This window comes from Tripterygium wilfordii, chromosome 14, assembly GCF_013401445.1.
Source record: "Tripterygium wilfordii isolate XIE 37 chromosome 14, ASM1340144v1, whole genome shotgun sequence".
NCBI lineage: Eukaryota > Viridiplantae > Streptophyta > Magnoliopsida > Celastrales > Celastraceae > Tripterygium > Tripterygium wilfordii.
This window is the reverse complement of record NC_052245.1, coordinates 8,419,298-8,444,063: the sequence shown is the minus strand read 5'-3', so window position 1 is coordinate 8,444,063 and position 24,766 is coordinate 8,419,298. Positions and strand designations below refer to the sequence as shown.

Sequence of the window (24,766 nt, the reverse complement as noted above, 5' to 3'; positions counted from 1 at the left end):
TTCTTTTGCACCAAAATCGCAGGTTGATGCCATCTCTACCAAGTTGGACATTCTTCTAGCAATGAATGGGCATACGACTCAAGGAGTGGATTTCCCAGAGTTGGTGCAAGAGCAAGCAAATATGATGAACTCCTATAATCGGAATCCAAGGTTTGATCCCTACTCTAACTCCTACAATCCAGGTTTTCGGGCACATCCAAACTTTTCTTGGAAGAACACCCAAAACCAAGCCAATCCACCAACCACCACATTGGAGGACATGGTGCGGCAGTTGACAATTAACCATCAGAAATTGGAGGCACAAGTGGGTCAAATCGTTGAAGCATTAAGTCAAAGGGAGGCTGGAAAGTTTCCAAGCCAAACTGAGATCAATCCGAACCATAGGGAGCATGCCATGGCTATCACACTTTGTGATGAGCAACAAAGCCGAGTTGCTAGAAAGTTGGAAGAGCAGGAAGTTCAAGCACAAGAGCAGCCGCTTCAACAGTCGCGTCGTGCAATCATGTATGGGTTGCCTGACCCCGATAAGCCTGCTCCACCTGTGAGACCTTATGTTCCTCCGATCCCGTTTCCTGGGCGTCTTAGGAGAAATAAAGAAGAAGTACCATCAGTGTAAAAGACAACCCCGAAGACAGACGTGGAACCCTCTGTTGTGCAAGAAGAGAAGAAATTAGATGAGAACAAGGCAGTTCAACTAACTGAAGAGTGTAGTGTCATATCACAAAAGAAGTTGCCGCCAAAGCTTAAGGATCCAGGGAGTTTCACTATACCTTGTTGCATAACCAATCAAAATTTTGAACATGCTTTATTGGATTTGGGTGCATCAACTAATCTAATGTCTCTTTCTGTCTTTGAATCTTTGAATGTAGGTGCGCTCAAAAAGACCTCTGTGGGCATACAATTGGCCAATCGATCTATTCGATATCCTAAAGGAGTACTAGAAGATGTTTTAGTTAAGATACATGGATTAATTTTTCCAGTTGACTTTCTAGTACTTGATATGCGAGATTGCCAAGGTCATGGAGAAGAAATTCCATTGATTTTGGGGCGACCATTCATGAGGACTACAAGGATGACAATTGATGTGTATGAAGGCACGCTAACAATGACAAATGATGAAGAAACAGTGACCTTCAAGCCTAAGGTAGCACAAGGTGAGAAATCAATGGAGAAAGTGCTCACTATTAAAGATTACATTGTGGAGAAAGAAGGACATCCAATTGAGGTTGAGTCTATAAATCTACCTAGAGTCATGCCATACGAGAGAGGTAAGCATACTCCCGCCTTTGAGTCCTTCCATTTATTCACTAACAAGTTATTCCCCTCAATTGTGAAAGTACCCCAAGATAAAATCCTCCAACAAGCAGTTTTTGGAAAAAGAGAAAAGGGATATTCTGATTTTCTTGAGGAACCAATTGCTCGTGCAACTATGAGGGTCAGAAGTAATGAAAGAGGTGTTGACATGGGTGTGGTTAGAAGAAGGCGATTGCTACAACCCAATGAACTGAAAGTGGGCTTCCAAGTTCACTAATTTAACTATTTGAAGACTTACGTCTCGCCTAGACGTTAAATAAAGCGCTTGGTGGGAGGCAACCCACCCGGTAAATTCGTTGCTTTTATTGTATATTATTTTAGTTCATTATAGAAGAGCACTCATCCCACATTGAATTAAATTGCTATTTGTGCATCAAATGTAGAAAGAAAAAGTTGTGCCAAAGCGCTGGATTGAAACAATTTTATGGGACAACTCAAGACGAACCAGAATGCAAGCCATATATGTGCAGAAAGATACGGATGTCTAGTTTCTGCAGAATTTTACGGTTCGTGAATCTGAGCTCAGATGAAGGAGAAATTGATGATTTTACTACAGCTGTGCAGTGCAGAATTCTACGCGGGAATTATTTTCCAAATGTTTTTGCAGTCAGGTTGTATCACTCTGACTCATTACTTTTTCTTCGTGTTATTTTTCACATTATTTCATGCACTGAGGACATTGCATAATTCAAGTGTGGGGGTGAGAATAGCTTGTATTGAAAAAAAAATTTTGAACAAATTTATTTAGTTCCTTCCAAAGCGATGATGAGACATAAATTGTTTAGGTCTAAAATTAGTTTGTTAGTAAAGAGAATTTTCACTAGAATTGAGCTTGAATTACAATTTTTCATGGGCCAATATTAACATGATATGTTGATTGAGAAAGAAGCATGTTTAGACTTGATGTAGACTTGCATAATTACCCTTGTGAGTTTTGAGCCTATATGATTGATACATTATGCATATCAATCCAATTTCTTTCTTGTGTGCTCTCATGATTATATGTTTCTCTAGAACTTGCTTTAAACCTTTTTGAGACTATATTGATACATGTAATGACATGAATATGATTGAGGCATTAGGATGATACCACCATAGTCAAATTGCTTATATCCTAATGTATTTATCCACTAGAAAGCCCCTTTGAGCCTAAATAAGCCTTTTTATTCATGAAACTTATCTACTTACCCTTTAACCCGAAAAACAATTACTTACCTAATTCTAAGGAATTAGTAGAGCATACCATGAGATTTTTCAAGTGTTGATGGGGTTCAAGTATGTTGAGTTTGGTGATGAAAAGAATTAAGTGTGGGGAAGTTCTTATTTGTTTTGGGATGTTATTTGGTGGAGAATAAATGTGATGTTGAACACATGTGCATTAATGTGTCGAAAAGGAAAAAGAAAAAAAAGGGGAAAAGAAAAAGAAAAAATATGTTACATGATTTGACATTGTTTTGAAAAAAAAAAGAATATAAAAAAAGAACGAAAAAAAAAAAGAAAAAAAAAATTTATGTGCATAGTGAAAGAAATCTTGAAGTTGTGAAGAATTGGTGGAGTATTGAATATTGAGAATGAAGATTGGGCCGACAAGATGATATATGCCCTAATTTTTGTGTGCTCTACTAGTTCTTTAGAAATTTTGTGATTTCCTATACCACTTTTTCTTTTTACCTTCACCCTTGGCCCCATTACAACCTTGAATAAAGACCTCTTGATTCATGAAGTTACATGTTTTTGATAGTGTAGAATGGGTGGACAAGCAAGCATATGGTAGGACTGTTTTCATGAGATTAATTGAGTGCAAACACTTTAATACCACTAAATTGAGTGAATCTTGAGAGTATTCCTAGTGAGAGGTTGAAATTGAGTTTGAATGTGCACTATTTCGATTGAGATATGTTGTGTTGATGTTGGCCTAATTCTAAACATATATATTTGAGCATGATTCTTTGTGAAATTCTTTAGCTAATGACTAGTTTATAAGACATCTTTGGTGCTTGAGCGAGATTGGAAGGACTATTTTAAATGTTTATGGGTGTCGTTCTGGTAAACCCTCACGAGACTATAACTCGTCCACTAGGGACACCTAGGGGTTTAAAGGCTTGTGTCACATGCTGAGTGCCACCGCGATTCCTGCGAAAGTGAGTTAGGTTTTTTATTTTATTTTTTATATTTATCTTCTCTTTTTATTTTACTCGAGGACGAGCAAAAGCTAAGTGTGGGGGTATTTGATCGTACTATATTTTACATATTTTTTATATCTCAATTTACACTTATTTTTGTCTCTTTTATTGGAATGAACATGAATATTGCATAATTTGTCTTGATTTGATTCTCAGATTTTTGGTGCAAAATATGGTGTAAAGGGCCTAATTTAATTATTAGAGTCCATAAGTCAAAGCTTACATAGCCCATGCTTGAAACACATCTCTTAGACCCATGAAGGAAACATGACGGCTAGTTTTGCGACTAGGAGAAAGCAAGGCACGTAAAAATCAAGCAAGGAAAGAAAAAGAAGGAAATCAAGACAAATAAGCAAATAGGAGAACAAAAAGGAGTCAAAGACCAATTGTATGCAAAATTAGAGCTGTGCGTGGGACCCGGTGAAACCAAAGGAGAATGAAAACCAAAAAATTGCTCGTGAATTGAACAGGAAACAGAACGAAGAGCAATTGAAGGAAATCCAACTAGAATTTGGAATGCAGTTTGAAGGAAGGTTTTTAGTGTATAAATAGGAGGTCATGGCAGTGCAATAAGACACGAATTGGAGTGCCACATTCTCTAGCTTTTGTTCTTGTTCTTGTCTCTACTTTTCTCTTTCTTTTTGTTCTTGGTTCATGATGTTCTCATATTTAGTTTCCTTGTGTTCTTATAAGATGAGTAGCTAAACTTCTTTGCTAGGGCTTGATGTAGCCTAGTATGATTATTGCAAGTATTTCAATTAATTGAATGCATAATTTTGGTTCATGAGTCTTGTCTTTAATTTCTATGCTTATAATCTATTGTTTGTTTGGTTGATTGGCCACCAATTGAATGCTCAATTAGATTCATCTAGCTAGGACTAAGGAACGAACCGAATTCAAGTGTCTTAGTGGAACTGGAATTAAGGAAATCAATTGTCGACTGCCATGAACAAGGGTTAGGGGATTGATTGGTTGTTATAGTTCTTTAGATCGTAATGAGTTGTTAGCCTTGGGTTAAAAACTGCGAACCGAACAGGATTAATCCATTGTTAATAATATTTGTTGGCACCGCGAACGAACAAACCAACATATTTAAGTAAGAATCAACCCTTGAATCAGAACCATAATTGTGTGTTTGTTAATTGGATGCTTGTGATAGGATTACTAGGTGAAATCATTGCCCTAGTGTTCTTCTCTTATTGGATACAAAATCTGAATTTTATTTCTTTGTTTTTATTATATTTTATTTACATCAATCATTCTCCCTTTTTCCCCAAATCTCAATCATTCATCAAGTTAGGTACATTAATTAGATTAACTAGTCTCCGTGGGATCGACCTCGTACTTGCATACACTGTACTATTCGTAGACTCTTGTGCACTTGCGAGAATTATTACATCAACTGGACCCTGGTCAGTCTTCCTACCAGACTGATCATCCTTCCTCTTGTCATTCTTTCCTTCTACTCTTCCTTGCTTCTTGCTTGGAGGGGGTAAGTCTCTCTCAGTCTTTCCCAAGGCGCTCGAGCCTTTTTTGGCAGGGGCCGAGGAAGAATAGAACTGGGAAATTTTCATCATGTCCTCAGACTGCATGAATTTATCCCCCCTAGTGTAGAGTTCTCCCATGCTCTTCGGGCACTTCTTCGTTAATGAACATACATATGCTTCATCCCTTACCGTTCTTACTAGGGCCGAAATAGCTACCTCTACTTGGACATATGGGATCTCCAAGCATGCTCTGTTGAACCTAGCAAGAAATGATCGAAGTGATTCTCCTGGCTCATGGTCTAGATTCATCAGGTCTAAACTTGTCTTTGCTGTTCTACGTGCGGCGGAGAAGTGAAGGGCAAGTTTCTCGGACAAGTCCCCAAAACTAGTTATACTATGTCTTGGTAATTGATTGAACTATGTTCTTGCTGGCCCGAAAAGGGTTGATGGGAAGATCTTACACATTATGAGGGCATTTACCCCCCGACACTCCATCATTGATTTGAAACCCTGGATATGGTCACAGGGGTCAGTCAACCCTTCATACTTCTCCAGTTTTGGAACAATAAGGTGACGTGGCATTTCAGCTTCAAGTATCTCCGAAGCTAAGGGTGTTAACGTACTGTCCCACAGTCCCTCCATTGGGGACACTCCTTGTAGTGCTGCAATCTTTTTGTTCATTTCATCTAGGTGTCGGCCGACATCTTCATTGTAGTTTGTTCCCCTTCTAGTACTTTCTCCAACAGTACCCTTGGTGTTCACTCTCCTGGTTGTTTCTTTAGATTTACCGGAGTGCGAACTTCTTACTTCCTCATTATCCCGAATTTCTTGGTTTTGTGGGGGAATTTCTTGTCGACCTCCAGGCTGATTCGCTTGTGACTGCTGGTTCATGATTAGTTCGGTCAACATTTGCACCTGATGAGAGAGTTGTTGGAGCTGTTCCTGAGTGCAAGGTACTTGGGACGGTCCGGCTTCCCGGTTATGCCGGTTGGTTCGGTCAGCAGCATCCCCCTGGCGTTCTACCTCCTGACGGGGGTGATCACCCTATTCCCGGTCGGGATCATTAGGGTCAGCAACTCGACGGCTTGTTTCTGAAGTAGTAGCGGCGTTCCTTCTCGATCTAACCATTGTGAGTTTCTTTGGGAAAGTGTACCTTCCTTCCCACAGACGGCGCCAAACTGATGGCGTCTGAAACAGGTCTACCCTATTAGACGGATCAGCCAAGTCAGATTGAGCAGGAATAACTAACTTCTCTTTTGCGGGTACGTGATCTCTTCCTTCCTTCCTGCACAAGAAGCGAACGTAAGCATCGGTAGGGCCCCGAGGGTGTACTCGGGGGGACCTCTCCGACGCTCAAGTCAGTACAGTACTAAACTTGGGAGGATGGCTCGTTGCTCCGAGCGTTGCCTCTTGCTCAGTAAGTATTTTAGAGTGCAGGAGTTAGATCGCTTACCTGAGGGCAGAGGTTCCCTTTTATATGAGTTTAAAGTGTTTGAGTTGTAGTAGGAGTCAGACTCTCTCATTGGTTTTCCAGAGGGTTTCTCGGATGGTAAATTCCATCCGTATCCCTTTCCAAAGGGGAGTAGGACTCTTCTATAACTGAACCTTGTTTACCGAAGTAGCCCCTTTCGTCATGCACTGAGATGGACACTTCGGTTGAACCGAAGCATTTCATTGCTTGTAGTACCGAAGTGTATACTTCGGCTAAGAACCGAAGTACACCCTTCGGTTCACCTTCAGCCACAGCTTTTCTGGCGTTCTTTCCGCCACGTGGCCTTCATTGATTCATGAGGGTTATTTTAGGAATATCACTATTGGAAGTATAAAGACCAATGTTATTAAAACCGATTCGGACATTGACCCGGGCAAGCTACCGGATCACTGGTTTATTGGTTCAACCAGTGGGTCAACGGTTTAACCGCAGGTTCAATTGATAAATAAAAACTATATATTATAATTAAACTTAATGCTAAAAAATAAAAAATAAATACAAAAATAATGAAATATAACCATCCAAAAAAATACGTATGTAATATTCACATTTAACAATGTAATAATAATATATTAGATTACATACTGATTATATTGATATATTTTGATAAGTGATAAAGTGATAATTAATATACATATATTGATATTATCATCTTATAAGTAACAAAATGAAATACATATAATGAAATTACAAAAGATTTCAATGTTTTATAGTCATTTAACTCTAAAAAATAGGGAAAATTGAAGATTAGTCCCTTATTGAAGAGTTTTGTTCCAAGAATGACACTTTTAAAAGTCTTATTCCATAAAGTCCATGTAGTTTGAACTAATATTCCAAAAAAGACAAAAAGTTAAAATATATGGTTTTATTATCTAAAATACCCTCATCTTCATCCTCAAACATGGCACATGCCTCCGGCACATGATTCATCTCTGACCTATGCCGGAAGCTTCGTCTCTGCCGCCGGAAGCTTTGTCTCTACCCCTCATGGCTTATTCGAGAGTTCTATGCCATTTTTTAGTGATTTTTCATCCTGATTTTTATTGTATTCGAACTAGATCTACTCATACTCACCACGGGACCTATAGATCTTGTTGTTTTCCTTCGATTTGTCAACACATCATTATTTTCGACATTTTCTGTGACGATTTTCGTGGTTTTCTGGGATTTACAGACTGCAAGTGATATGTTATCTGTTTCGATTAATTTGATATTTGTCATAATGTTATCTGTCTTGCTAAATGTTATTTGTCTTGTTAAAATGTTATCTGTCTTTAATGAAATATTATCTGCTTGAAGTTTCGAAACAGATAACACATCAGAACATATCCGAAACAGATATTATATCTGCGGATTTAGATATGATTTTAGAAGGAAAAAAAAGAGTTCAAAAAAGCAATAAAACCTTATGCGCCTTGATCCGTGGAGTTGATTTGGGGTGTTGATAGTTGTCGGTGTTGGCTATATTGGTCGGATCTAGCTCTTTTTCAAACGATGGCTGTGATTTCACGAAGCTTTTTCGACGACTCAAGTGATAATCGATTATGGGTGATGGCTGGGCTTTTATTGGGCTGACCTAGAACTTCATTTCGGTAGTTGGCTTGTTGAAAATGATGGACGAACAACCAACTTCCGATATGGTGGAGCAAGGAAGGAGGAGGAAGAAGAAGAAAGAAGAAGGAGGGAGGGCATTTTTGTAAGTTGGTAGGTTTTGTCCTTTTTTCTAAAGATTTTTTTAGGTTCTCCTTGTTTGAATACAACTTTTAGTTTTTGTCATTATGGATAAAAACCCCTAAAAAATATCTCTCTGATTCATGTAAAATCGGTAGGGTCACCAGGTTTCCGGTCCGCCCGCCTGATTTTCATTGGGACACATGCTCAAACGGTAATATTGATAGAATCGTACCGGCTTAGTGGCCGGGTCACTGGTTTTCCAGTTCGACTAGCCAGGCCAGTCCGATTCTCACAACACTGATAAAGACTACACAAAACAGAGCTTCCAATGCATGTTGTTGGCACCGATTTATATACTTGTTGGGCCGATCTAGCTTTGTCTTTTAAAGAATGATTTGGGGCCAAGCTAAATAGAATCCTTAAGATCTGTCCAATTTTACTGGACCTCTAGGCTTTCATTTGGCCCAATCCTTCAAGAATTTAAAAATATTTATTTTACAATCTAAATCGAAATTCTGAGAGACTCATTGTTTTATCATAAATACGCTTACAAGAATTTTGTATATTTTAACAAAAATAATTTTATCTTAGGGTTATCTTTGAAAAACCAAAACTCAATAAAATTATATCTATTTATTATCCAAATTCTATTCTTATAAATATCCCAATAACCTTCGTGATATGGTGAAATTTGTTGATCTTCCTTAAATAGGATGAGAGACTAAAATAGGGCTACCAAGGGGACTTCGTAGGACATACAAATCTAGGCTCCCAAAATATTATTCTTTACCACCAAACCCTATGACTAGGAATAATATTTCAACCCATTGTTCGTTTGACACCACCTAAACTATGGATGAACTCCTAGAGATGTACGATTCTTATATCGAGATTTTTCTTATTAGAAACATGCCCCTGACATGTGAGATGTGTACGAATATATCCTCCATGCAACACCAGATAAATTGGAGTGAGAGTTTGTGTATTATCAAACACCCCAAAATCCATATTTCCCCTGAGCTCTTGGTTCCTTTGTATCTATAAACTAAGTGTATTAGATTGACTCGTCGATCAAACTAAATACTAAAAGCTTGAACCATAAGGACCACTATGCATATTTTCTAGGTAGATTAATTTGAATCTCTCAGGTGGGTGCTTGCACTTCTGTAACCTGAAAGTACTGACTATGTTATAGGTGTGGTCCCACACCCTAGTGGCATATGTCCAATCCATCGAGTGTATTGACAATAGTGCGTGTCTCTCTCATTGATGAATCAAGATGCATACGCTATAAATGTGAAAGTAGTAACCTATTCAAGCCTAAGAGATATCGTATTTTCATAGCTATAGGATGAACAACTTAATGATGGTAGTTTTCTAGTTGTTCTTTCATATGTAAGAATGTCAATGTATGTTTCCTTAGATACACTAGTACACCAATTCAAAAATTCTCTCGAGTAGTCAAGACAAACCACTCCCCTGTTTGGAGATGTCTGTGCTCTACAATCTATATTAGCAAAGTGCCTAGCTTTGTTAATCTGATTAAGACTATATTATTTCGGATGTAATAGTGAATCTTGTGTCTGTCTATACTCACACGTAAAGTGTATCTGAGCATCCAAGTTACTATAAATAACATCCCTAGACGTTGATAGAACACTCATACATACATAAAATATTAAATAAAACATTTAAGACACAAATGCAATAATAAATGTTTATCCATAAATTCTAGAAATGTCATCATACATGGTATGTTTTTAGGACATACTCCCAATAACATGTTGTAGCATTATGAAATTCTTTTGTGGTGTCAACTAGTAACATTAAACGAATTTTCATTAACAACCACCTTGACCCTAACCCCTCACCACTATATTACTATATTATCAAACCAAACCCAGATGAAGCAATTGATAATGATAATATCAAAATAGCCTCCACTCAGTTGGTGACGCATGGCACGTAAGAGCAAGCTCCCACAAAGTTAAGGAAGCATCCTTGGCTATCGACCAAGTTAAAACTGAAGACATCAACCAGGGAAAGACATCCAAAGAGTCAACATAAGGCATGGTAGCCGATGAGAGACCATCTCAAAAGGACCGAGAGGCCCCCTTCAGTGTAATACTGAGCATATCTCCTCGGTAACCTATGATGATAAAACCATAAGGAAATCAAGAGTCCAAAAGGAGACCGACAGAATTTAGGATAAGATTCACCTTCCTGTGAATTCGCCTAAGATCAGGGAGAGAAGATCTACTCCAACAAAAACCGAAACTCATCAAACTCATGTAAAAGGAAATCTCTGCTACAGATAAATGATCCTAAACTTTGCACTCCTGCCCTTTATTTCCTACTTGAGAGAGAGCATCGAGAACTACCAATTGACATCTTATTGACTTAAGCGTCGGAAAGGTCCTCCAAACACACCCCTAGGGATCCCTTAGTTTACTTGTTCTCTTGTGTAGGCCATCCTCATCAGTGCCTAAAATAACATCTGATGCTGGTCCTACTGCTAGATACGTCATTAAGATCTAAGACAGTTTTGAACGTCACAAGATTTAGTGATAGAAAGATGAGAAAATTCCAAATCGGTACCACTTGTGAAACTTTTGGACACTTAAGTACAGTTCAAAAAACTTTATCCCTCTAAGATATGACTCGTATGCTAATTATTTTCTTATCATTGTCTTCCTACTCCCACAACAACTGCACTTTTCTTCTCTTTCTCTCTCCTCTCTCTTTAATATTGTCTGTTGGTATCTAACCTAAACTGAAGTTCACATCACCACGAACATACTCCAGCCTTCCACCACCACCAACGACCATTCATTTGACTGAAAAATGATCGGAGATGCAGTAGGAGAGAGAAAGATGCAGTGATGAGAGAGATGTAGTACAGAGAGAGTGCTAGAGATGTAGCATAGAGAGAAAGTAACAAGAGAGAGAAATCATATTAGATCTAAACCTCTTTGAAAAAAGGGTAAAAAAAAGAACTATATAAAATTTAAATGATTTAAATAATTATAAAAAATAAAAATGGATTTGTGAGGGCTAAAGTTTTTTGGAGTAGACCTAGATGTCCAATGATTTTGAAAGTTGTATTAATTTGTCATTTTCTATAGAAAGATTTTGTGGTTCATGTCAATATTTTGCTGAGTATCTTACGTTATGAGTTACATTGTCTAGTTTTTGTTGTTTCTGTTGCGCCGACTACCATGCAATCCTGTTGCTACGGCGTTGTCTCCTCAAGTTCCTTGTTCTACATAGTTGGATCCGACCATTTTCCTAGGTCTTGTTTTTATTTCTTTTTCTTTATGCCAATGTTATTAGGTCACATGGCCCGCACGCTTGTGAGTTACATTGTCCAGTCACCAGTGCGTGTAATATGAGTCTGTTATGAAATATTACTTCATTTAATAATATCTATATTTCTTCTTCAAGTATCACCCATGCTTCTATTCCATTGCTCATTCTAGTATCGAAGAGCTGAATTACAGATCCACAAATCGGTAAAGCGTGCGCAAGTAGTAACTGGAAACCATATCGGCTTCCCCCAACCAAAATCAACACTGTAAATGCCTGATCAGTGACACCATCTGTTAAACACAATGAATTTGGCTCCATCAGACAAAGCCTTAGAATATGATTCACAAATCTCTGTCGCAAACTCCAAAATATGCTTACATCCTTGAGCACCTTGAAGGCTCTCCAAAAAATCACCATTGAATGTGGATATGCTCTCCCTCACCCAGCCTAGGAAACTACACAAATATGTTTCTTCACCAAGTACAACGGGTGCCAACAAAACTAAAGTTCCAACGGTTGTTTTCGGCAATGGTGGCATAGCCCTCGGTCACAAGTTCACTATAGTAGACATCAAAATTGACTTATGGGCACCATATTTCGCCTTAAATGCAGAGGTGACATATCTAAAGAGAAGTCTAAGCACAACCTCTACTCGTGTTGGGTTATGAATTCTACAGCTTGCTGCTTTGGATTTAATTTAGCTTAACTTATGAGCTTCAAAATAAGCTCTGTTAAACAACCCACATAAGCTAACTTATAATATATCTTATAAGCTCCAAAAAAATGAGTTTCCAATTGAAGCTTATTTTAGAGCTTATGTTTGTTTTTTTCATTTTTTTTATTTTTTATGAAGATAATATTATTTATAATATTATGAAAAAATTTATTTTATCTTTTAAATTAAATTTAAATAGACTTTTTAGAGTTTATAAGCTAGCTTATATTATAAATTTCGCCAAACACCTGACAGCTTGTGCCTGTTTGGCACGACGGTTCCCAAAGGGGACCGCTAATGATGGGACCCACATGTATTATATTTAAATAATATTTATATAAATTAAATTAAATTCTAAATAACATACAAAATGTACTATTAAATTAAATTCTTAATAACATATTTATATAATTAAATTAAATTCTTAATAACATTCAAAATTCTTAATAATATTTTATATTTATTAATTTATAATTATTATAATTATCTATAAGAAATTATATTTATTCATATTATATATTATATTACAATTTTTACCTAAAATAATTGTAATTTTTACCTAATAAATTATACTAATAAATTTATAATAATACAACTAAATATATTTTACTTAACTCATTACATAGCTTATATGCTACAAATAACTTTTAGTTCACCAAACACCTTACAGCTTATTTTAGAGCTTTAAGTTCAGTTTTTTTTTCACAGCTTAACAGTTAGCATTGAAAATCAACACAATCGCTCTACAAAACGGAGCCCTTATCTCAAAGCTTATAAGTTAACTTATTTTTCACAGCTTATAAGCTAGCTTATTTTGACAGCAAATAAGCTCAGCCAAACGGAGCTTAAATGGGTGGGGGAGGGGGGTTGAACCTCTAATGTAGTTGGATGAGGTTCCCTAATGTTAGGAAACCATAATGTTAGGAAATTACTTGCATACCTTCTGTCTCGAAACAGTGTATGGTGTCATGCATATGTGTGTAGGAGCAAAACTAGGGAGAGAAAATGGGACGGTTTAAGTAATGTTCTTAAAATCATATGGTCATATACGTAATTTAAAACTTTATGTCTTTATTCTTAAATTTTTTTCACGTGTCTTTATTGGAGCAATTTTTTCTGATTATGTCCTTATTGGTAATTGTTCCTTGATTAAAAGGACATTATTTTCCGAGAGATCCTACTGTTAAAGACAATGCACCATTAAGTTCAAGGCCAAACATATTACACCGATATGTGTTTGATTTTTTGTTGGACAAAACGTCCTTATATATAACATAACTTTAATACACTTTATCTCATCTCCTACCTTAAGCATCTCTCCTTTCTCTCCCTAAACTCACGCCTCTCTCTTCTCTCTCTACCTTTCCCATCTCTCTCTCTTCCTCAAAAATTCAACACTTCCATTTCCTCTTCAATCTCTATTTTATTTTAGAATTACAAATCTCTCTCTTTGTTTTTGTTTTATTTGAGATTTTCGGTCCTTTTTCTAGATTTGCACTTTTAGATGAATCGGAATATATTTTAGAAGGTTTGGATGTGTGGAAGGTGTTTGTGGAAGAAAAAATAATGATATTTTTGAAGGGGAACGAGTTGTGTAAAATCATGTAGAGAATCAAAAGTCACATGAAATAGATATATTATAGACAAAAATCAAAGATCCTACGAGAAATTTCAAAAAATTCTGAAAAATGTGAAGTTTGCTCGGAAAAATGGGGAGTTTTATCCAAAATTTTTTGGTTCAACTACATGAGAGTATGAAAAAATCAACTGGAATCCAATACATGTATTCGTTTTTTACATTTATTTTTGCCATAAAACATGTTTAGCATTATTTTAATTTATTATTAATCCCGAAACCTATAATTTTGGTATAGTAACTAAGTTTTTCATCTTATGATCATAAATCATTATCGTCATCTGATTCTTTATCCAAAATACTTTGACTCAACTATATGAGTTTATGGGAAATTCAAGAGAAATCCAATACGAGTATTTGTTTTTTCCATTTATTTCTGCTATAATACTTATTTGGCATAATTTAATTTTTTTCTCGAGATTGAAGAAGTCTATAATTTTGATATCATAACCCAAATTTTCATCTTATGGATATATATATATATATATATATACCCGTGCTTTGTGCGACATATAATTTATATGAAATTTACCTTTGCTAGGAAATATGCGCACTGAACTAAGCTCGTTCGCCTCTCTCCAAGGGACCTAGAAAAAATTCTACACCTTTCATCTTAATCTGATACTTAATTAGTGTTATTTGTATTATTTAATGCCCAACTATATAATATTTAACGATATGGAAGAGTCATTCTGAATTTTCATAATTGCTATAAATCGTGTTAAATCAAACAAATATACAACATACATGCAAAATTATTAACAAAACACGAAAAAACATGGGAAAAAAAATATGATCACTGATAACACATATTTATACATATTTTGCATCCATTATTCCTATGCTTTGCACTAGTTTCCTTTGTGAAATTGGTTGTTTTGATGTGTTTTGTGTAAGTTTTGAAGGAATACGTCCCTAACGGTGATTCAGAGCTAAAGAGGCAAAAGTATGGTGAATGAAGAAAGATAAATATGTTCATAATTTTGAAGCCATGTCAAACTCCTATATAATTCATCAACTTCACGGAATAAACTGGATGTGCTCTGGAAGAACTGGACAACGAGTGATATACCGTTGGAAAGATCAAGAAGTCTAGTTTCCATATAATTTTACGGTTCATGATTTGGAGTTTTCTAGAGGAAGTTGCATCAGTGGTTCAATGCAGAAATTATATACGAATTTAGAAGATTTGATACCTCAAGTTACTATTCTTGATACTCAAGACACGGAACAAATCTTGGGAGATCACGGGGCACTCGAATCTTGTGTTAGAAGTCAATGACAACTCTCTAAGTGAGTTTCCATTCAGTTTCCATAAGGAGAAGTGTATTGAAAGTCAAGTTCTATATCAATTAGGAGAAACACTTCCTTACGGTAATTAGACTTAATTCCTATATTGTCTCAAAAGTCTCAGTCGGTGGTGCACTACTGTTGAACTATAAAAGGGGATGTAAAAGTAATCAAAGAGGGAACGAACAAATGGAGAGCACGGAGAGAAGGTGAAACCAGCAGCAAGCAAGCCGAGATCTACTATTTGGTTTTCTCTTTCTCTTATGTATTTTAGCCTTCAAAACATATGATGTGTGGCTAATTTTATTTCAGTTAAGGAGCTGGTTGAAGCCTGAACATGATTGTATTGATGCTTCGTTAATCTTTAATCTTATTTCTTGAGATCAAATGAAAATCTTTTCACTATATTACTTGTTGATGAAATCTGATATATGTTTCTTTGAGTGCATGCTTAGATGCATGTTTTAGGATTCTATTGCTAGGACAATATGATTGATCACCCATATCTTCATAGAGTCTCAAGTAGCCAATGAATAAGATAACTCATATTCATGTGAATTGATTTCTAGGTGACGTAAGATGCATGTCACATCTTATGAATTTAGTGATGTTTGCTTTCTTTGTGCTTAATGATTCTTGAGTGTTGAATCTATGAACATGCCATTCTAGATTGCATCTTAAGAACAAAGTTAGGGAGTACATGCCATGAACTTGACATACCAATTAAGAGAGAGTAATAAGATAAAATCAACACGCCATTGTTTTATCTTAAACATCGTCATTCGTGAATTAAGAAATACAGATGAAGGTTGCAGCAGTATATGATTGTTAGTGGTGGATAGCTTTCCCTTGACTCTTTCTCTTATAAGAATAAAAAATGTTTCTACTTCTTACTGACTATTCTGAGTTAGCTGTTTAGCGCGAGTCACAATACTGTTTAGCTCGAGTCACAATTAGATTTGATTTGCAATTATATTCCAGTCCTCTGCGAGAGATACCCTTACTTCTCACTACGCTCAACAACCTTTTTCTTACGTTGCAAGGATTAAATTGAGTTATTTTTCAATACCTATATTGGTGTTCAAAAATAGCTTAACAATTTTTCGCGTCGTTGTCGGGGATCGAACCCAGGTCGCCCGCATGACAGGCGGGAATACTCACCACTACTTCTAGTAGCAAGATGGAGATTCTTTTCATGAAGCATGGGTGCATTTCAATGAGTTGCTTTCAAGTGTCCTCATCATGGTTTTTCCAAAGATGACCAAGCTCAATCCTTTTATGAAGACATGCTCAAGTCCTTGTGGACTCAGCATGTGGGGGAGCTTTCATGAATAAAACAAGTAATGAGGCTTTTCAACTATTTGAGATCTTAAGTAAAAATTCTCAGCAATTCTCTACTGGAGGAAGGCAAGGATCAGGGAGTAGGAGTGTTTATGAAGTAAATGTTCAAGATTGATCTTCCTCACAAATAATAGCTGTTGAAAATAAATTAGACATGCTGATGAAGACCATACTCCCAATAAGACAAGCGACTCAAAGTGAGGTATGTGCTAAATGTTTCAATATTGATCATACAACTGAAACTTGTCATATGTCTTCTACAGAGCTGGAGCAAGCTAACTATGCGGCACAAAGGTCAAGGTATAATCCATACTCAAATACTTACAATCTAGGTTGGCATGACCATCCAAACTTAAGATGGAGTAACAATGACAATGTCCAACAAGCAATTACTGCACCTCAAGGCTCGAGCTACACACAGATAGCTCGAGCTATGAATCCTCCAACACTTTTGCAACGTGCACCTGATAAGTCACTTGAGGATTTTGTTATGACTATGGTTGATAGCACTAATTCCTTTATACAGAAGGCGGATAGTCGTTTCCAAAAGCAAGATAAGGCCATAGAGAACCTTGTAGTGACTTTTCTTTCTAAAGGAGAATCGGGAAAACTCCCTAGCCAAACCGAAATGAATCCTAAAGGAGTAAACCTTGAACAAGCAGCAGCCGTGAGTTTGAGTAGTGGAAAGCAAGTTATGGACAAGCCGATGGCGAATAACAGAGGAAAGAATGATGTGGTAGAGGTGGAGGACAAAAGGGACACCGTTCCCGAGCAAAAGGAGATGAAAAAAAAATATTGAGAAGCAAACAACGGATCATCAGGTAACTAATGCTTCAAATTCGTATATTGTGGCCATTCCTTTCCCTCGTAAGTTCATGAAAACCAAGAAGGAGCAGCAGGAAAAAGATATCTTGGATACCTTTCGTAAGGTCCAAGTAAACATCCCTCTCTTGGATGCCATAAAACAGATTCCCAAGTACACGAAATTTCTTGAGGAGCTTTGCACTAACAAGAGGAGGTTTGAAGAACATGAAATAGTAGCTCTGAGTGAGGAGGTGTTAGCTGTGCTCCAACATAAACTACCTCCCAAATTGAAAGATGATGGAAGCTTTACCATACCGTGTACCATCGGTGAAAAAAGGTTTGAAAAAGCCTTACTTGATTTAGGTGCTTCTATAAATTTAATGCCTTTTTTTGTTTATGAAGCACTTGATCTAGGTGAGCTCCAAGAGACTAGTGTAGCTATTCAACTTGCGGATAGATCACTTAGACGACCAAGAGGTTTGTTGGAAGATGTTTTGATACGTGTGAATGAATTGATCTTTCCAGCCGACTTCTTTGTGTTGGAGATGGAAGAAAAAGTTATGCCGGTCTCTTTACCCCTCATACTTGGTCGGCCCTTCATGAGAACTGCACGAACGAAGGTTGATGTCTATGAAGGAACCTTGCCCATGGAAATTCAAGGAGAAAAAATTGGTTTTAGAATTTTCGAGGCAATGAGGTATCATTGAGATGATCAATCTTGTTTGTCCATCGATAATTTTGATTATTTGGTGCAGGATACATTCAATACAAGCATGGGTGATGACTCTTTAAAAACTGTGCTGGAATTCTGGAATTAGGCTTATTACTTTGCCAACAATCAGCCATCACAATGACCAACCAGAAAGCTATTTGGTGTGAAGAATTTGAGAGTTCAGTGGCTGCCCTTGAAGCTTTGCCATGGATACAAGGTAAGTATTATTCTCATTTTATTTCTCTTCCAATTTCTAATGAAAAACTTGTTCCTTCTATGATTGAGGCACCAAAATTGGAGCTTAAACAACTACTGGACCATCTGTAATATGCATACTTGGGAGACAATGAGACACTACCAGTTATTATCGCAGCTAACCTTTTGATAGAGGATGAAGATAAGCTGATTAGAGTTCTCAGAGAGCACATAACAATAATTGGCTGGAGTATAGCGGATATCAAAGGCATAAGCCCAACCATATGCATGCACATAATACTTCTTGAGGAAGGATCAAAACCTACAAGAGAATCTCAACATCGATTGAACCCTCCTATGATGGAAGTGGTCAAGAAAGAAGTTCTCAAACTTCTTGATGTTGGTATGATATATCCTATCTCAGATAGTAAATGCTGAGTCTCGTACAAGTAGTGCCCAAACAATCTGGAATAACAGTTGTAAAAAACAAGGACAACGAACTAGTGCCTCAACGTTTGCAAACGGGCTGGAGAGTGTGCATTGACTATCGCAAGCTCAACAATACTACACGTAAGGATCACTTTCCTTTACCTTTTATTGATCAAATGCTTGAGCATCTTGCAGGTCGTGCATATTATTGTTTCTTGGATGGCTACTCGAGCTATAACCAAATTGTCATAGCTCTGGAGGATCAAGAGAAGAGGACATTCACTTGTCCTTTCGAAACATTTGCGTATAGAAGGATGCCTTTCTGTTTGTGCAATGCCCCTGTCACATTTCAACATTGTATGATGAGCATATTTTCTAACATGGTCGAAAAAATTATTGAGGTATTCATGGATGACTTTTCGGTTTTCGATAATTCTTTTGACTATTGTCTTCATAATTTGTCACTTGTTTTGAAACGTTGTCAAGAAATTCACCTTGTACTTAATTGGGAGAAGTGTCACTTCATGGTAACACAAGGCATAGTTTTAGGCCGTATTATATCTCCTAGGGGTATTGAAGTTGATAAAGCAAAGATAGACCTTGTTCGTTCTTTACCACCCCTTACATGTGTGAGGGAGGTTCGTTCTTTTCTCTCTCGATTCAAGTTACTAAATTTGCTTGTCTACGTATTCCTTTCTAGTTTATTAATTTAGTTTTACTACAAAATCAACTGTTAATCTTTCAAATAGAATTTAGGGTCAATCATAATTGGTACTTAATAAATTTCAATCAAACATCATTGGTTCGACACTCTACTTTTCACTATTATTATTTATTTGATTCGTACACTTACGAATTTGCACAACAGTAACAACATACATTAATTTTCCAATCTTACTTTCAAGTGGAAGGTAACTCTAAAGTCGGAAGACTCTCAGCTGATGAGAAAACTACTTCTGGTTTCTCCATAGAGGCTGCCCAAGAATGAGATATAACAAAACTATCCTCATCGTTCAAGGCAATGGACTATACCAGGCCCTTTGCTAGAACACTTTGGCTTATGCTTGGAGTTTCTAAGTGATGGTTTCTAAAGTATTTGTAAAAATATGACTGATGTAATAATTCTTGCAAGTGCACAAGAGTCTACATATAGCACAGTGTATACAAGTACGACGTCAATCCCACGGAAACAAGTTAATTTAATTAATGTACCTAACTTGATGAATGATTGAGATTTGGGGGAAAAAGAAAGAATGATTGATGTAAATAAAATAAAAAAAACAAAGAAATAAAATTCAGATTTTGTATCCAATAAGAGAAGAACACTAGGGCAATGATTTGACCTAGCAATCCTATTAGAAGCATTCAATTAACAAACACACAATTATGGTTTCAATTCAAGGGTTGATTCTTTCTAAAATATATTGATTCGTTCGTTCGCAGTGTCAACAAATATTATCAACAATGGATTAATCATGTTCGGTTCACAGTCGTTAACCCAAGGCTAATAACTCATTACGATCTAAAGAACTATAACAACCAATCAATCCCCTAAACATTGTTCATGGGAGTCGACAATTGATTTCATTAATTTTGGTTCCACTAAGACACGTGAATTCAGTTCGTTCCTTAGTCCCAACTAGATGAGCTTAATTGAGCATTCAATTGGTGATCAGACAATCAAACAAACAATAGACTATAAGCATGGTAATTAAAGACATGAATCATTGAACCAAAATTATGCGTTCATTAAATCAAAATACTTGCAATATTCATACTCGGCTACATCAAACCCTAGCCAAGAGGTTTAGTTACAACCCATAATCCAAGGGACAAAAAAAAAATCAAAAAGAGAATTCATAGAAAGAAAATGAAGAAACCCCCTTCAGATTGATGAAATTATTGTTGGGTAGGAAGCCTTGATTCCTTGGATCCTTGTAAAACTTGGAGAGAAGGAGTTTTGCTGCTTGAAAACCCAGGAAAAGAGTGGGTCTAACCCTAAAACCATGGCTGCCCTTTTATACTAAGCCTTTAGAATCAAGAAAACCTAATTCTAAGTAAATTCGGAGGCCTAGTCCGTCAAGGTTCCGCTCGAGCGAAAATGGGCGCTCGAGCGGTGGGGAAATCATCTTCTAATTCCGTAACTCTGATATGCTCTGCTCAATCTCTTATGGCCGCTCGAGCGGAGCGGAGACCTGGCCGCTTGATCCTTCTGGGGCGCTCGAGCGGGCATATATGAGATCTATCTTTCTCCACGGATCCCTCTGCCATGTATAGTTTGTGTGATGCAATTTCATTCGCCTTTGTCTCTTTTTACTCCAAATCTTCGCGACGACGCTCCTACATCAAAAACACAAACACAAGTAATACCAACTTAATCCCATCAAATTTACCAAGAATGAAATATAAAAAATACACACAAAAGTGTGTATAAATATATGCACATCAAATACCCCCACACTTATCTTTTGCTCGTCCTCGAGTAAATCAAGAGAAAAGAAAACACAAAGTAAGTTCTTATACTCTATTAATCTCATAAATTCATACTACCATAATCACATCCAAAAACAACTTACTCAAACCTCAACTCAGAGATTTCAATAAAATCAGAATAAAAAACCATCATATCCATCTCAAAATTCACATTAGTCATCCATCACATAGCTCTTAGTTTCAACTTCAAACCTCACAGATAATTCACTCAGAATAAAAATTCACACCGAAGTTGGCTAAGTACTCTCAAAAGAAGCGTATGTGGGCGGAATAATGTAAGAAGATAACAAAATCTCACATACAAGTTAAGAAGAACGCTATGACAGAAAATAAAAATTAGATCTCGTCAACGGATATCACTTACCAAGAATCATGAACAATATCTCAAATCACGTCTCAAAATCAAACCAAGTCATTGTCAAGATCAAGTAGGACTTTTTAGGCTTGTAACGTAAGGCTAGGGTTATTGTCTAGGTAAAGGCATAGATAAAGGTAGATGAGAGCATAAAATTCAAGAGAACCATCAAAGTTTCAATAAATCAATTCAACACTTCCCAAATTTTTAGTTCCCAACCAACTCACAATTAATACACCCACACTTTTCAATTATTTGAAGCTCATCACCATACATTAATTACAACGATAGAACATATAATGATAATTCTTTTTTTTTTTCCTTCCAACGCATACTTTTTACTTATTTATTCATGCTTCTTGTTTTTTTTCTTTCTTTTCTTTCTTTTTCGTACTTTTTCCTTCTATTTTTTTTTTCACCTTCTTGCACCACCCTACACTTTACTCCCTTTTTTTCATAACCGGACACAATTTTTCACAACATTTTTTTGTTTTTATCTATTTTTTTAAAAAAATAAGAATGAGACCCCAGCCCCACACTTGAATCATGCAATGTCCTCAGTGCATAGAATAAAGAAAACATCCTGAGTTAGGGTAACACAACCTGAAAACGAAGCCATTCGACAAGAAATTCCCGCGTAAACTTCAGCACTGCACAGTAGTCACAAAATTATCAATTTCTTCTGCATCTGAGCTCCGATTCACAAACCGTAAAATTCTGTGGAAACTAAACATCCGTAGCTTCCTGCATATATGGCTTGCATTCTGGTTCGTCCTGAGCTGCTTCCAAATTTTGTTTTCAATCCAGCGCTTTGGCACAATATTTTCTTTCTGCATTTGATGCACAAATAGCAATTCAATTCAATGTGGGATGAGTGCTCTTCTATATTGAACTAAAAAAAATAATATAGAATAAAAGGAACGAATTTACCAGGTGGGTTGCCTCCCACCAAGCGCTTTATCTAACGTCTAGGCGAGACGTAACTCTTCACATCGCTAGATTAATGAACTTGGAAGCCCACTTTCAGCTCATTGGGTTATAGCAATCGCCTTCCTCTAGCCACACCCACATCAACACCTAATGCATAATCCTTCATAATTGCATGAACAATTGCATCCTCAAGAAGATCAGAATATCCCTTTTCTCTTTTACCGAAAATCGCGTTGGAGAGTATTAGCCTGCGGTGCTTTCACAATGGAGGGACACAACTTGTTAGTGGATAAAGGAAAGGACTCAAAGGCGGGAGTATGCTTACCTCTCTCATATGGCGTGACTCAAGGTAGATTCATAGACTCAACCTTAGTTGGATGTCCTTATTTCTCCACAATGTAATCTTTAATAGTGAGCACCTTCTCCGTTGACTTCTCACCTTGAGCTGCCTTGGGCTTGAAGGTCACTGTTTCTTCATTATTTGTCACCTTCATACACATCCAATGTTATCCTTGCAATCCTCATGAATGATCATCCCAAAATCAACAAAAGCTCTTCTCCTTGATCTTGGCAATCCCGCATATCAAGCACTAGAAAATCAACTGGAAAAATTAGTCTGCGTACCTTAAGTAAAACATCTTTTAATACTCCCTTAGGATATCGAATAGATCGATAAGCCAATTGTATGCCCACAAAGGTCTTTTTGAGTGCTCCTACATTTAAAGATTTAAAGACAGAAAGAGACATTAGATTAATTGATGCACCCAAATCCAATAAAGCATGTTCAAAATTTTTATTGGCTATGCAACAAGGTATAGTGAAACTCCCTGGATCCTTAAGCTTTGATGGCAACTTCTTCTGTAATATGTCACTACACTCCGCAGTCAATTGCACAGCCTCATTCTTATCCAACTCCTTTTTTTCTTAGACAATAGAAAGTCCCACATATGTCTTTGGGATTGTCTTTTGCACGACACTTCTTCTTTATTTTTCCTAAGACTCCCCGGAAACAGAATTGGAGGGACATAAGGTCTCACAAGTGGAGTAATTTTATCGATGTCAGACCGACCATTCATGATCGCACATTGCGGCTGCTCTTGTGCTCGATATGTGACAATCCTATTCGATATTACTGACATTTTCACATTATAATCAACAACTTTCTGCTCTCTAAAATATGTAGCAACTCGGCTTTGTTGCTCATCACAAACTGTAATAGCCATGGCTTGTTCTCTAGTGTTCGGATTGATCTCAGTTTGACTTGGAAATTTTCCATTCTCCCTTCGACTCAATGCCTCTGCAATTTGACCCACTTGAGCCTCTAATTTTTGTTGGTTGATAGCCAATTGCGGCACCATGTCCTCTAATGTGATGGTAGGTGGATTGGCTTGATTTTGGGTGTTCTTCCAAGAAAAGTTTGGATGTGCCTAGAAACCTGGATTATAGGAATTAGAATAAGGATCAAACCTTGGATTCCGATTGTAGGTGGATTGACTTGTTCTTGCCCAACCTCCGGAAAATCCACTCCTTGAATCGTATGCCCATTCATTGCCAGAAGCATGTCCAACATGCTAGAGATGACATCAACCTGTGATTTTGCTGCAAAAGAATCAAAATTAGAAATTTCATACACACATGCTCACTTACCTCTTACTTTCGAATGTTGCGTCTCAATAGCAAGTCTCTCAAATAAAGTTTGACATTTGGTTGGAGTCATATTCCTAATCGATCCCTCGGTATAATTATGAACTGCAGCTTTGCTAAGAACTGTCAGTGCCGTATAAAAAATATGCATCAACACTAATAAAGGCAAAGCATGATGGGGACATTGAGTTAATAGATTATTAAACCTCTTCCATGCCTCAGAAAATGACTCCTCAAGTTGTTGATCAAATTGCATGATTTTATCCCTGAGAGCATCAGTTTTCTAAGTTGAGAAACTTTTTTCTAAGAATTTATTCTGCACCTCTATCCACGTACGGAGTGATCCAGGCCGTAGACTGTTGAGCCACATCATTGCCTTGTCCTTTATAGTGTAAGGGAAGATTTTCATCCTTAGGTGTTCCTCAGTGACCCCTGTAGTCAAACACATGCTAAAAACCATATTAAAAATTTCACGAATGTGACTAAGTGGATCCTCCGAACTTAGACCATACCCGCTCTGAACAATCCCCCTTTTGCCGGATTATTCCCAATGTAATCATAAAAAGCTAATTTTTCAGGAATTTTAGACCAAGCTTCGGATAAACTTTGATTCTCGGCTAGCCCAGCAACAACTCTTCGATATATTTCTTGCTGGAAATATCCCTGATCCCATTGATAACGAGTGGGACCAAATAATTCAATCGGAGTAGTCGCTGAACCATACCACATAGTTCCAGCAACAACAAAAGCCGCAAAAAAGACA

General features: G+C 36.9%; 1 non-coding gene and 1 pseudogene across 1 annotated transcript; one reads left to right on the top strand and one right to left on the bottom strand.

Annotated features, from left to right (window-relative positions):
* Positions 1 to 16,253: 16,253 nt before the first annotated feature.
* On the bottom strand, positions 16,254 to 16,349 carry LOC120015798 (annotated as a pseudogene).
* Positions 16,350 to 24,170: 7,821 nt separating this feature from the next.
* LOC120015794 lies at positions 24,171 to 24,277 on the top strand. Its single transcript, XR_005471816.1, has one exon. It is a non-coding gene; the product is annotated as a small nucleolar RNA R71 (small nucleolar RNA).
* Positions 24,278 to 24,766: the final 489 nt, after the last annotated feature.